Source organism: Colobus angolensis, unplaced genomic scaffold (assembly GCF_000951035.1).
Source record: "Colobus angolensis palliatus isolate OR3802 unplaced genomic scaffold, Cang.pa_1.0 Scaffold233, whole genome shotgun sequence".
Taxonomy (NCBI): Eukaryota; Metazoa; Chordata; class Mammalia; order Primates; family Cercopithecidae; genus Colobus; species Colobus angolensis.
Window position 1 is genome coordinate 601,934 of NW_012115522.1, and position 14,119 is coordinate 616,052.

The 14,119-nt window shown below is 43.8% G+C and overlaps 1 protein-coding gene and 1 pseudogene across 1 annotated transcript in view; both read left to right on the top strand.

Annotated features, from left to right (window-relative positions):
- The window catches only part of GSR (glutathione reductase), a 67,230-nt gene that overhangs the window by 7,445 nt on the left and 45,666 nt on the right, over nucleotides 1–14,119 (top strand). The window contains exon 2 of the mRNA XM_011944537.1: nucleotides 12,618–12,644. The gene's annotated coding sequence lies outside the window, so the exon portion shown is untranslated. The remainder of the gene's footprint in view (nucleotides 1–12,617; nucleotides 12,645–14,119) is intronic.
- LOC105513623 lies at nucleotides 8,091–8,937 on the top strand (annotated as a pseudogene).

Genomic DNA, 14,119 nt, shown 5'->3' on the forward strand with positions numbered 1-14,119 from the left:
TTTTTTTTTTTTTGACACAAAGTCTCACTCTGTCACCCTGGCTAGAGTGCAGTGGCACGATCTCGGCTCACTGCAACCTCTACCTCCGGAGTTCAAGTGGTTCTCCTGCCTCAGCCTCCTGAGTAGCTGGGATTACAGGTGGGTGCCACCACACCTGACTAATTTTTGTATTTTTAGTAGAGACAGGGTTTTCCCATGTTGGCCAAGCTGGTCTCAAACTCCTGACTTCAAGTGATCTGCCTGCCTTGGCCTCCTAAAGTGCTGGGGTTACAGGCCTGAGCCACCATGCCCAGCCCACTTTGGCATTTGTAAGTGGATTCCAATCAGTGACAAATCATTACCTTCTATTCACTAGGTGTTGCAACATTAAATATTACTGCAGTTACTTTTGCACTAGCCTAATAGGATGTAGAGGTCCCAGGTCCTTTTCTTTTGGGGGGAACAGGAGATGGTGGGCATCAGGTAATAGTGGGGACTGACATCCCAGAAGAGTTGTCTCACAAAACTATTTATTGTTCTCCCTGAATGCCCCAGAGTAACAATTCTTTTTATTTAAAAAATTGTTTTTTTTTGGTTTTTGAGACAAGGTCTCACTCTGTCGCCCAGGCTGGAGTGCAGTGGCACGATCATGGCTCACTGCAGCCTCAATATCCTGGGCTCAGGTGATCCTCCTGCCTCAGCTTCCCAACTGGCTGAGACTGTTTTTTTTTGGTTTTTGAGACAAGGTCTCACTCTGTCGCCCAGGCTGGAGTGCAGTGGCATGATCATGGCTCACTGCAGCCTCAATATCCTGGGCTCAGGTGATCCTCCTGCCTCAGCTTCCCAACTGGCTGAGACTACGGGCTATTTTTTATGGTGACTAGGTCTCACTGTGTTGTCCAGGCTCCTCTCAAACTCCTGGGCTCAAAGGATCCTCCAGTCTTGACTCGCCAAAGTGCTAGGATTACAGGTGTGAGCCACTGCACCCAGTCACACTTTTTAAAAATCTGGTGATTTCCTGAGACTGGAAGGTTCAGGTTAATCTAATGTTTTACTTAGTTAAGAATTGAACAAAAACAGCCTTTGTTAATATCTCTTGCAAATGTATCCATTGATTTTCTTGCCTTAGATTCTGCTTTACACAGAGTGCTTTTCTTTTTTCTTTCTTTCTCAAGCTTGATGCCCCCCTGAACTAACCTTCATCTGAAATGAAAAAAAGACTTTGAAGGTGGAGACATGGATGTTGAATAGCGAATATGTGCCAGGGGCAGGGCTGTATCCAGACAGCATTATATTTAGTCATGGTTGGTGTAAAGCGGATGAAATGCAATAGAGACAGGGATCTTTATCTGTTTAAGTCATCAGTCTAGTTGAAGCCCCTAGAACAGTGTTTTGCACATAGCGAGTACTCAATGTATAGTTGCTGAAAGAATTGAGTTGATGAATCAATAGTGTTTTGCTTTGGAAATTATGACTCGTCTGTTTTCTAAGTAGTTCTCTCATTCTGGTCTTGAATTAGATTTTAGGCAGAAAAGAAGGATGACAGAGGGAGGAAACTAGGCAATTCTGTGGTGGGGGGTTTAGGGGAACCAGAAGAAGAAAGTTAACAATTTTTTTTTTTGAGACAGGGTCTTGCTCTGTCACCCAGGCTGGAGTGCGGTGGTGCAATATAGCTCACAGCAGCCGCAAACTCCTGTGCTCAAACGATCCTCCCACCTCAGCCTGCCGTGTAGCTGGGACTACAGGCGTGCAACACCACACCCGGCTAATTTTTAAATTTTTTATTTGTGGAGACGAGGCCTTACTATGTTTCTCAGCCTGGTCTCTAACTCCTGGGCTCAAGCAGTCCTCCCGCCTCACCTCCCAAAGTTTTGGGATTACAGCATGAGCCACCACACCCAGCCGGAAGTTCACTATTGAACACAGATGATTTATCTTGGCAGGTGCAACTGCAAATTAACCAAGTTCTTGTTTTACTGCCAACATGGGCAGTGTGAAGTTTCTACCTGGCTAGGCAGGATTGAAGGTAACGAGGCAGGCCCTAGGAAAAATGGTGAAGCTTCTGAATTTTGCCACCTGTTATCACCAGACTCTATACCTGCTCAGTCCCTCCTTGGAGGGGGGGCCCTGTCCTCACTGTAAGCTAATGCCAGCAGGCCCACTGATTGGGATTCTGAACACTAGATTGGTTGGAAGAGGAAGCTCTCAGGAATGGATCATCAGTTTGGAAAGGGAGGCTGAGTTACAGGAGTCTCCTTGATGATGTGTTTACTGAACAGCCTGTGAAATTTGTTTCTTAGCTGGGTGCAGTGGCTCACACCTGTTATCCCAGCACTTTGGTAGGCCAAGGTGGGTGGATCACTTGAGGCCAGGAGTTTGAGACCAGCCTGGTCAACATGGCGAAACCCCATCTCTCCTAAAAATTCAAAAACTGGCCAGGTGTGGTGGCCATGCCTGTAATCGCAGCACTTTGGGAGGCCGAGGTGGGCAGATCATGAGGTCAGGAGATCGAGACCATCCTGGCTAACACGGTGAAACTCTGTCTCTACTAAAAATAAAAAATTTATCTGGGCATGGTGGCACACGCCTGTAGTCCCAGCTACTCGGGAAGCTGAAGCAGGAGAATCGCTTGAACCCAGGAGGCGGAGGTTGCAGTGAGCCGAGATCGCACCACTGCCCTTCAGCCTGATGACAGAGTGAGACCCCGTCTCAAAAAAAAAAAAAAAAATAGCTGGGTGTGGTGGCAGGCACCTGTAATCCCAGGTACTTGGGAGGCTCAGGCTTGAGAATTGGTTGAACTCAGGAGGCAGAGGTTGCGATGAGTCGAGATAGTGCCACTGCACTCCAGTCTGGGCAACAAGAGTAAGACTCCATCTCAAAACAAAGCGGAAAAAAAAAAAAACCTTAGCAGGGCATAGTGGTGTGTGCCTGTAATCTCAGCTACTCAGGAGGCTGAGAATCACTGGAACCCGGGAGGCAGAAGTTGCAGTGAGCTGAGATTGTGCCACTGCACACTCCAGTCTGGGCGACAGAGCGAGACTCTGTCTCAAGGAAAAAAAGAAAATAAAAGAAACTTGTTTCTTCTCCCTCATTAATGCCCACCTGGAGAACTAGGGCATCTGCCAGTGTTGTATGCTTAGGGTCTTAGCAATGTGCAACTCTGGGCAACCAGAGCCCTGAGAACTTATCTGGATAATGCTCCAGTCTGGGAGGCAAACTTCCTTTGTGATCAGCTGATGTGTTTTAGGTAGGAAGGCGCCTGGGGAATTTATCTCTTCCTTTCCGTGTGCTTTTTGTGCATGTGAGAAGCCAGCAGACGCAGAAATAATTCAGAGGTGTCAGAGTCACCATCACATCTATCATAGACTAGAAATAGATGCTTTATATACCTTACCCCTGACCTGCTCAAAATCTCCAAATGGAAGCATTATTTCCTTAACTGAGCTAGGAGAAATTTGGAAACTCACCCACCTCTAGCCACTAAATGGGAGAGCTGAGAGTCAAATTCCTATGTGTCTGACTTGAGGCCTGTGCTCCCTCTGACAACCTGATGCACAGGTCAGCTAGAGCAGCTGTCCCTAACCTTTTTGGCACCAGGAACCAGTTTTGTGGAAGACAATTTTTCCACGGACCAGGGGTTGGGTGGATGGTTTCAGGATGATTGAGGAATGAAGTGAATCACATTTATTTATTTATTTATATTTTTTTGAGACGGAGTTTCACTCTTGTTGCCCAGACTGGAGTGCAATGGCATGATCTTGGCTCACTGCAGCCTCTGCCTCCTGGGTTCAAGCGATTCTCCTGCCTCAGCCTTCCAAGTAGCTGGGATTACAGGCACTCACCACCACACCTGGTTAATTTTTGTATTTTTAGTATAGATGGGAGTTCACCATGTTGGCCAGGCTGGTCTTGAACTCCTGACCTCAGGTAATCTACCCGCCTCCACCTCCCAAAGTGCTGGGATTACAGGCTTGAGGCACCACGCCCAGCCTGCATCACATTTATTGTGCACTTTATTTCTATTATTATTACGTTGTAATATATGATGAAATGATTATACAACTCACCATAATGTACACTCAGAGGGAGCCCTGAGCTTGTTTTCCTGCAACTAGTTGGTCCCATCTGGGGATGATGGGAGACAGTGACAGATCATCAGACATTAGATTCTCATAAGCAGTGTGCAACCTACATCCCTTGCATGCGCGGTTCACAATAGGGTTCATGCTCCTATGAGAATCTAATGCCGCCACTGATCTGAAAGGAGGTGGGTGGTGCTCAGGCAGTAATGCCAGCGATGTGGAGCAGCTATAAATACAGATGAAGCTTCGCTCACTTGCCCGCCACTCATCTCCTGCTGTGCAACCTGGTTCCTAATAGGCACCTGGGGGACAGGGACCCCTGAGCTAGAGAAAGTGGAAAGAAGGCCAAATGCAGTGGCACATGCTTGTAATTCCAACCTTTGGGAGGCTAAGGTAAGAGGATTGCTTGAGCCCAGGATTTTGAGACCAGCCTGGGCAGCATAGTAAGACCCTGTCCCTAATTTGTTTGTTTGTTTTTTTCCCTTTTTTTTTTTGAGATGGAGTTTCGCTCTTGTTGCCCAGGCTGGAGTGCAATGGCGTGATCTCCACTCACGGCAACCTCCACCTCCCAGGTTCAAGTGATTCTCCTACCTCAGCCTCCCAAGTAGTTGGGATTACAGGCATGTGCTACCACGCCCAGCTAATTTTGTATTTTTAGTAGAAACAGGGTTTCTCCATGTTGGTCAGGCTGGTCTTGAACTCCCGACCTCAGGTGATCTGCCCACTTCGGCCTGCCAAAGTGCTGGGATTACAGGTGTAAGCCACTATGCCCAGCCTCCCTCTCTAATTTGTAAGAAATTGAAAAAAAAAAAAAAAAAAAAAAACGGGGGGGAAAGAGAAGGGAGCAGCAGAGGAGATGGGTAAGCCAGACCATGCCAGCTTTTCACCCCTGGCCTCCCCAGCTCTCAGTGGAACTAAGTGTGTGTGTGTATTTTTTGAGATAGAGTCTCACTGTGTTGCCCAAGCTGGAGTGTAGTGGTGCTATCTCAGCTCACGGTAGCCCTGACCCACAAGCTCAAGTGATCCTCTTGCCTCAGCCTCCCCAGTAGCTGGGACTGCAGGCTCACACATCACATCTGGCTAATTTTTGTATTTTTTCTAGAGATGGTGTTTCACCATGTTGCCCAGGCTCATCTTGAACTCCTGGCCTCAAGCGATCCACCTGCCTTGGCCTCCCAGAGTGCCGGAATTATAGGCATGAGCCACCACTCCCAGCCTAAATCTGCTTTTCATTCCTTCCAAGTCAGAGGTGCTGAAGTCATGTCATGTTGCTGGCATGTAAATAGTTCTCTAAAAGCAGTGGAAATCCCTGGAGGCCTATTCACAGGAGCTGCCAAAATAGGACAGTGGCATTTCAGGGTCATAGGCTTCCTTTCAACCAGTGCCCCAGGCCCCAAAGTGTTGTGCTGGGGCACAGCTCCTGTGACCCAACAAGGCCACAATTTTCCACCATCCTCTTCCTCTGGTTTCTGGCCCAGTGCTCTTCAATTTTAGGGAATGTGGTGATTCTGCTGCTGCCCCTTGAGTCAGTATCTTGGATAGGCTCAGAGCCTCTCTCTGGCTGGCACTGCAGGCCAAGATACTTATACAGTCCCCAAGAGCAGAGACTGTATCTGTTTAGTGCCTTACCTTGCATAATGCCTGGCACAAGTGGGTGCTTACTCAGTACCTCTGAATGAATGACTGCAAGCTAAGACTATGTAGAAGCAAAAAAGGCAGAAACTTCTAAAAAACAAACCAGAGTTACAGACACCAGGCACCAGTGAAAGCCCACCTTGGCACTTTGAAGAAACATATTCCAAAAAAAGAATATGCTTTAAAATTAAACATATTTTTTAAAAACTTTAAAAACATATTTTTAAAAAACTTAAAAAAAGAAGTCTTGAATAACTTGAAAGTAGCTTCAAATATACATGAGGAACAAACTCATGGTATGTGAGAGTAGTTTAGAACATTGAGTGCTTTATGACATCCTTGGATTGCTTTTAATGATTCTTGGGAAACAAGAAACGGTGGCTGGAGGACCAGCAGTATTTATTTAGCTGACAAATAATCTCTACCTTTGGGAAAATTGCTTTTGGAGTCTGTCCTAGTCGAAGCCACTTAGTAAATTTAAATGGTGAACTGCAGGATATAAAGGTGTGGGTGGAGGGCACTGGGAAGCACATTGCCTGCCAAATAAGTGGAAAAGGCAGGTTGGAAGAGAAAATCATTCCTATTATGGGGCCAGTGTTGTTCTTCCCACAGAGTTTCGACCTCCTTTCTCTGCTCTTACCATTAAGAAATCCCTGCCGTCCTCCTTTCTTCAAAATGGCTTATTCTATTTATCCCAGTAATGTCAGGTAATTGGGAGTTGAGAAATAGCATATCCTCAGCTTGGCCAGATGAAAGGGCACTCTAGATAGAGAGCCATACATTTATTATTATTATTATTATCATTATTATTATTATTATTTATTTTTAGAGGTAGGGTCTGGCTCTGTTATCTAGGCTGGAGTGCAGTGGTGTGATTAGAGCTTACTGTAGCCTTCAACTTCTGGGCTCAAGACATCCTCCTGCCTCAGCCTCCTGAATAGCTGGAACTACAGGCATGCACCACCAAGACCAGCTAATTTTTTATTTTTTAATTTTTGCAGAGATGGGGTCTCAGGGTCTCACTATGTTGCCCAGGCTGGTCCCTAACTCCTGGGCTCAAGCAATCATCTTTCTTTTTGGCCTCCCAAAGCATGGGGATTATAGGCGTGAGCCACCACGCCCAGCCCATAAATTATTCTAATTTTTAGTATGAAGTACTTTCTGAATAGTGTGCTTGTGCTTGTTGTAGGTGTTGATTCTTTTATGAGGCTTGAATTCTGTACCCTTTTCTCAATCCCATGAGTTCCTGTTTCTATTGCCTTTAGTATTCTTATTGTAGCACTGCATTAAAAAAAATCCAAGTCCAAAACTTGACAGTGTATGACCTATCTCTTTCCAGGAAAAAAAAAAAAATCCCATGTAACTGATAACTTGAGACTGTATGGAAACATAACTCATTATTTTATTTTATTTTATTCTATTCTATTCTATTTATTCTATTCTATTCTATCTATTCTATTCTATTCTATTCTATTTCATTTTTTGAGACGGAGTCTCACTCTGTTGCCCTGGCTGGATGCAGTGGCGGATCTCAGCTCACTGTAACCTCCACCTCGCAGGTTCAAGCGATTCTCCTGCCTCAGCCTCCCGAGTAGCTGGGACTACAGACGTACGCTACCACACCCAGCTAATTTTTGTATTTTTAATAGAGATGGAGTTTCACCATGTTGCCCAGGCTGGTTTCGAACTCCTGACCTCAAGTGATCCACCCGCCTCGACCTCCCAAAATGCTGGGATTACAGGCATGAGCCACTGCACCTGGCCATCACTCATTCCTTTATAATAACCCAGTGCAGGATAATAACAAGTAATAGGATTATAATGAAATTGTAGCAGGTATGCTGTTAGAATTTTGAAACAACTAAAGGAATAGAAGATTACTGTTCAGGAAGACCATCTGTTTCAAACATTAGCGATCTTCATGAGCTTTGGGCAGGTTTCTTTGAATTTAGCTTTTTGTATGAAGTGCCTTGGCTTGTATGTATGTGGTTCAGGATCCATCATAGAAGGATACCCAGAAAGCATTCTATTATGAGAGCTAGGCTGGTATTACTGGGGCAAACAGAAAGCCAGTCTAATTTCCTATGGTCGTGATCGGGAGAGCTACAAGCCCCTAATATAAATTATGTCTAGAAGGCATTCGTTTTAATATAAAAGAATAATTGTGTTATAGACGAAGGATTGAAGAGTCACTCACCAAAATTCCACTTCCCAAATTAAATCATTTTAGTGTATTTTTGGTTATTCTGGTTTATAAATGTCTAAAAACAATTACACAAGTGACAAATGACTATTTCCCAGTATAAAAAGCATATAGAGTCTGTGTAGCTCAGGGTTTCGAGCTCCTGCCTCTGACAACGCCGCGATCTCCTCTCCCCTCCAATCCTATTGGCGATGGACAATGCCTGCGAGTCATCCACCGACAAAGGTGGAGAGACAGGGAAGCCAGATGAGACAGCCGCTGCTCCCGGGGACCTGGGGGCTACCGACATGGGTGGAATCCCAGAGGAAACTGATGGAGACGCAGATGCGGACTTGAAAAAAAAGGAAAGCGAGCTCAAGAGTCAGGATGTCTCAAATTTAACAACAGTTGAAAGGGAAAACTCATCATTATTTACTCCTGCAGCCAAAAAACTGAACATAGATACCAAAGAAAAGAAAGTAGATGAAGATGAGATTCAGAAGATGCAAATCCTGGTTTCTTCTTTTTCTTTTTCTTTCTGTTTTTTTTTTTTTTTTTCTCTGTCGCCCAGGCTGGAGTACAGTGGCATAATCTCGGCTCACTGCAACCTCTGCCTCCCGGGTTCAAGCAATTCTCCTGCTTCAGCCTCCTGAGTAGCTGGGATTACAGGCGCATACCACCATGCCTGGCCAAGTTTTGTATTTTTAGTAGAGATGGGGTTTCACCATATTGGCCAGGCTGGCCTTGAACTCCTGACCTCGTGATCTACCCGCCTCGGCCTCCCAAAGTGCAGGGATTGCAGGCATGAGCCACTGCGCCCAGCAGTTTCTTCTTTTTCTGTGGAGCAGCTGAACCATTATGAAATGTATTGCTACTCATTGTTCCCTAAGGCAGCCATCAAAAGGCTGATCCAGTCCATCAGTAGCACCTCTATGTCTCAGAATGTTGTTATTGCTGTGTCTGGTCTTTCCAAGGTTTTTGTCTGGGAGGTGGTAGAAGAAGCACTGGATGTGTGTCAGAAGTGGGGAGAAATGCCACCACTACAACCCAAACATATGAGAGAAGCTGTTAGAAAGTTAAAATCAAAAGGACAGATTCCTAACTCAAAGCACAAAAAAAATCATCTTCTTCTAGATTGAAGTCTAGAAAGGCCTATTACTGACAGAAGAAGTATTGGTTCCAGACTTCCTCTAAGACCGTCTGCACTGGTGCTTTAGTATCTCAGTCCTCCAAGGATTCCATGATGATTTTAGTGTCTTTCTCAAAACTCTGAGATTTGTCACACCTAGAAAGTGTGTAGCCTGTCTGATACTTGCCTTGACTAAATTTTTGGACCTATTGGGGCATTTTGAAGTTTTTAACTGTCTTGGCCAGTTGGAAGAAGATGTGTGGGCTGTAAGCATCTTCTGGACAGGGGAACTGCTTTCAGAGAGAAAACTTTTCCAAGAGAGTTTTTTTTTTTTTTTGGAGATAGGGTCTTGCTCTGTCACCCAGGCTGGAGTGCAGTGGCATGACCGCAGCCTTGAACTCTTGACCCTCCCACCTCAGTGTCCTGAGTAGCTGGGACTACAGGCACACTACTGTGCTCAACTAACTTATTTTTATTTTTTATGGAGATGGGGTCTTGCTTTGTTGCCCAGGCTGGTCATGAACTCCTGGCTTCAAGCAGTCCTCCTGCCTCAGCCTCCTAAAGTGCCGAGAGCTTTCGTGATTTTATATTGAAGCCTAAAGTTGCTAAGACTTAGGTTGTTTCTTATATCTGGTTTTAAGTAGATGAAACAACCAGAAACTTTTACTTGTGATACTCTATGAAACAGCCAGAAACTTTTACTTGTGACACTCTGCCATGAAGGATGCGGTGCTGGCAGGAATAGTGGAATAATTGCTGCTTGTAAACATCTAAGATTCTGTTGTGAATTTTGGTGAGTGATCATTAAACAGTTTTCCGAAAGCATATACAGGCCAAGCGCGGTGGCTCATGCCTATAATCCCAGCACTTTGGGAGGCCGACGCGGGAGAATCACTTGATCTCGGGAGTTCAAGACCAGCCTGGGCAATATACTGAGACCTTGTCTCTATTTTTGTAAAGTAGTTTTAATTTTTATTTATAAAATAAAATAAAAAGCATATATAGGCCATGTATGGTGGCTCACACCTGTAATCTCAACCCTTTGGGAGGACGAGTTAGGAGGATTGCTTGAGCCCAGGAGGTTGAGACCAGCTTGGGCAACATAGTGAGACCCTGTCTCTGTATTTTTAGAAAAATATTTTTTATTTTTTTTTAAAAAAGCATATCCAGGCACGGTGGCTCATGCCTGTAATCCCAGCACTTTGGGATGCCAAGGCGGGTGGATCACTTGAGCTCAGGAGTTTAAGACAAGCCTGGGCAACGTGGTGAGACCCTGTCTCTACTAAAAATACCAGGCATGGTGGTGAACACCTGTGGTCCCAGCTACTCGGGGGCTGAGGAGGGGGGATTGTTTGATCCTGGGGAGCAGAGGTTGCAGTGAGCTGAGATTGCGCCATTGCCCTCCAGCCTGAGTGACAGAGCAAGACTGTCTCAAAAAAAAAAAAAGAATATAGAACAAAATGTGAAAGTTTTCTCCCTCTCCAGAGAAACACTGTTGATTGCTTGGAGTATAACCAAATTGTGTTTACACCCATATATATATATATATGTATATACACATACACATACTACATATAAATACGAATTGGGTCATGGCATAACTACTGTTCTGCAACTTTCTTTTGATGCATAACAGTAAATGTTAGGACTCTTTCCATATAGTGCATAGAAATCTACCTTGCCCTTTTTAAATGGCTGCAAAATATTCCACAGACTCAATGTATAACAATTTATTTGATACTTCCCTGCTGATGGATATTTAATGTGTCTGTAGTTACCCATTATCACCAAGCTTCAGGGAATATCCCTATAAATGCATCTTTGGACACAGGAGCATAATATGTGACTACTTTTCTAGGTTACTCTAAAAGTAGAATTGCTGGGCCAATCAGGATGTGTTTGCTAACACTAGTTATAATCAACCTTTAAAATTTTTGCCAATCTGACAGATGAAAAATATTTCATTATTTAAATTATCTGTTATCTTTACTTTTAAAAAATGTAGCTGACGGCTGGGCGTGGTGACTCATGCCTGTAATCCCAGCACTTTGGGAGGCCACGGTGGGTAGATCACTTGAGGTCAGGAGTTCGAGACCAGCCTGGCCAACAAGGTGAAACTCCATCTCTAGCAAAAATACAAAAATTAGCCAGGCAGGATGGCAGGCGCCTGTAATTCCAGCTACTCGGGAGGCTGAGGCATGAGAATCCTTTGAACCCAGGAGGCAGAGGTTGCAGTAAGCCGAGATCTTGCCACTGTATTCCAGCCTGCGCGATATAGTGAGACTCAGTCTCAAAAAAAACCCAAACAAACAAAATAATGCAGTTTTCTGACTGGGCGCAGTGGCTCACACCTGTAATCCCAGCACTTTGGGAGGCTGAGGCAGGTGGATCACCTAAGGTCAGGAGTTCGAGACCAGTATGGCCAACGTGGCAAAACCCCATCTCTACTGAAAATACAAAAATTAGCTGGGCGTGGTGGTGCACATCTACAGCCCCAGCTATTCGGGAGGCTGAGGCAGGAGAATCGCCTGAATCTGGGAGGTAGAGATTACAGTGAGCTGTGATTGCACCATTGCACTCCAGCCTGGGCAACAAAGCAAGACTCTGTCTCAAAAAAAAAAAAAGTAGTTTTCTGGTCTTGCTTTTCCTACTTTTATTCCGTAAGTATTTTTCTATATATTAACTAACAGTGAAATGGAAATGATTGTAACCAAATATGTATTTGTACATAACATGATATAATCTGTGCATTTGTGCATTTTGCTTTTCTACATCTTTGGTTACTTCTTTAGGCCAAATGCCAAGTAGTTATAAATTAAAGTCATTTTATAAGATCTAATATTTATTTAGGTTTTCTCAAGTTTCTTTACTAATGGTTAATCAACATCCCAAGTTCCATGCCATGTACTTTAAATTTTTGTGCTTCTGGTGAGTATTCACCAGTATCTCAGTGTTCAACCTTTGTGTGTGTGTGTGTGTGTGTGTGTGTGTGTGTGTGTGTGTGTGTGTTTCTTTTTTGAGGCAGGGTCTTGCACTGTCACCTAGGCTGGAGTGCACTGGCACCATCATGATCATGACTCACCGCAGCCTTGTCCTCCCGGGCTCAAGTGGTCCTCCCACCTCAGCCTCCTGAGTAGCTGGTACCACAGGCGTGCACCACCACACCCAGCTAATTTTTTTTGTAGGGATGTGGTCTCGCTTGTTGCCCAGGCTGATCTCGAATTCATGGGCTTAAGCAATCCAACTGCCTCAGCTCCCGAAGTGCTGGAATTACAGGTGTGAACTACCACGCCTAGCCCATCTTGGGTGTTTATCCATGTATTCTGCAGTACTGTACCCAGAAGTCCTCTTAGCTGCTCAGATAGACTGATTGTCCTTTCTCTGTCTGCTTTCCTTGAGAAAATGCTGATGAATAAACTTCTCTCCCTCATCACAGAAGGAAAATAATGTTCTTATCTTTTTTTTTTAACAAAGAAAGTAACTAGAATTTAGTACACTGTGACTTAGAACCCAAGGAAGCCTTCTTGCTTGATGCTTAGTGTGCATTTCTTACAGATTTGTTTGATGGTTTGAATTCAATATTGTTAAAGTCTCTCTTTTTTTTTTCCAGGTGAATGTTGGATGTGTACCCAAAAAGGTAGAATTTTTATTTCTCTTTCCCTTTACAATCCTTTTTCTATTTGGTAAATCATAATCTGAATAAGAATGTTTCCAAATGTATCCGTTAAAATTCTTTCTGCAAAAAAAAACCCTAGACCCCACTAAAAATGTCTTAAGCAATAGGATTGTTTTTGTTTGATTTGTGTTTAAAATTTTTTGTTTATTTTTAATTACTTTTTTTATTATTATTATTATTTTTTTGAGACGGAGTTTCACTCTTGTCACCCAGGCTGGAGTACAGTGGTGCGATCTCGGCTCAGGGCAACCTCTGCCTCCTGGGTTCAAGTGATTCCCTTTCCTCAGCCTCGCAAGTAGCTGGGATGACAGGCGCGTGCCACAGCACTCGGCTGATTTAGGTATTTTTAGTAGAGGTGGGGTTTCACCGTATTGGCCAGGCTGATCTTGAGCTCCTGACTTCAGGTGATCCACCCACTGTGGCCTCCCAAAACGCTGGGATTACAGGCCTGAGCCACCGAGACCAGCCACGGCCTAGTAATTTAGTTTGGTCATCTATACCGCAGGATAGTTTTTTCTCAGCAGGAAGACCCAGCCAGCAAACCAAACTGTTGAATGGAGTCTTCTTAAGTTCTGTGGATTCATGGATTTTCTGTATCATGTTGGTGATTTTTTTGGTATTAATATCTGTGGTGCAGGTCACATTGAATGATTTCATTTTTTTACCCTTGACAAAGAGGAAAAAACAGCAGCTCTTATTTCTAAAGCTGCCTCTTGCTTATACTTGCAAAGAATGCCACTCATTTGAATGAACTTTCAACATATGTTGTAATCTCAAGCTTACCACCTTTATTAATGGCATTCCATTTTAACTTGTCATCTTTTTGGTATTATGTAAGCAAATCTCTTAATCTCATCAGTGATGCATACCTGAGTTTAATTCCAAAAAGCTTTTTTGAAATCTGTTCCCTGGTGTAGGTGATGTTTTTCTTTCTGTGTTAGGAAGACTTTTTTTTTCTGGTACGTTTTCCCTCAACTGTTTCCTTTCCTATTAGTCATACTTTTTGGAATCTGTTCTACTTGGAACCATGCAATTATGACTGTATGAATTATATACATTCATTATAAGGTGGTTTTATGTAGTTTAAACCAGTTATGGTAGTAAATTTCGTGTTGATTGGTGCAAGTTTATTTTTTTAAAAATATACCGCTGGGCTAATACTGTACAGTAAACTGATTTTGTAATGTTTTATTCTCATATTTACTTATTCCTTCTGATCACATGTGGTAGACATTTATGTATGTTCATTTATATATGTTTTTGTTTTTTTTTGTTTGTTTGTTTACTTTATTTTTTTTGAGATGGATTCTCACTGTTGCCCAGGCAACAGTGATGTGATTTCAGCTCACTGCAACCTCCACCTCCTAGGTTCAAGTGATTCTCCTGCCTCAGCCTCACGAGTAGCTGGGACTACAGGCATGCACCACCATGCCTGG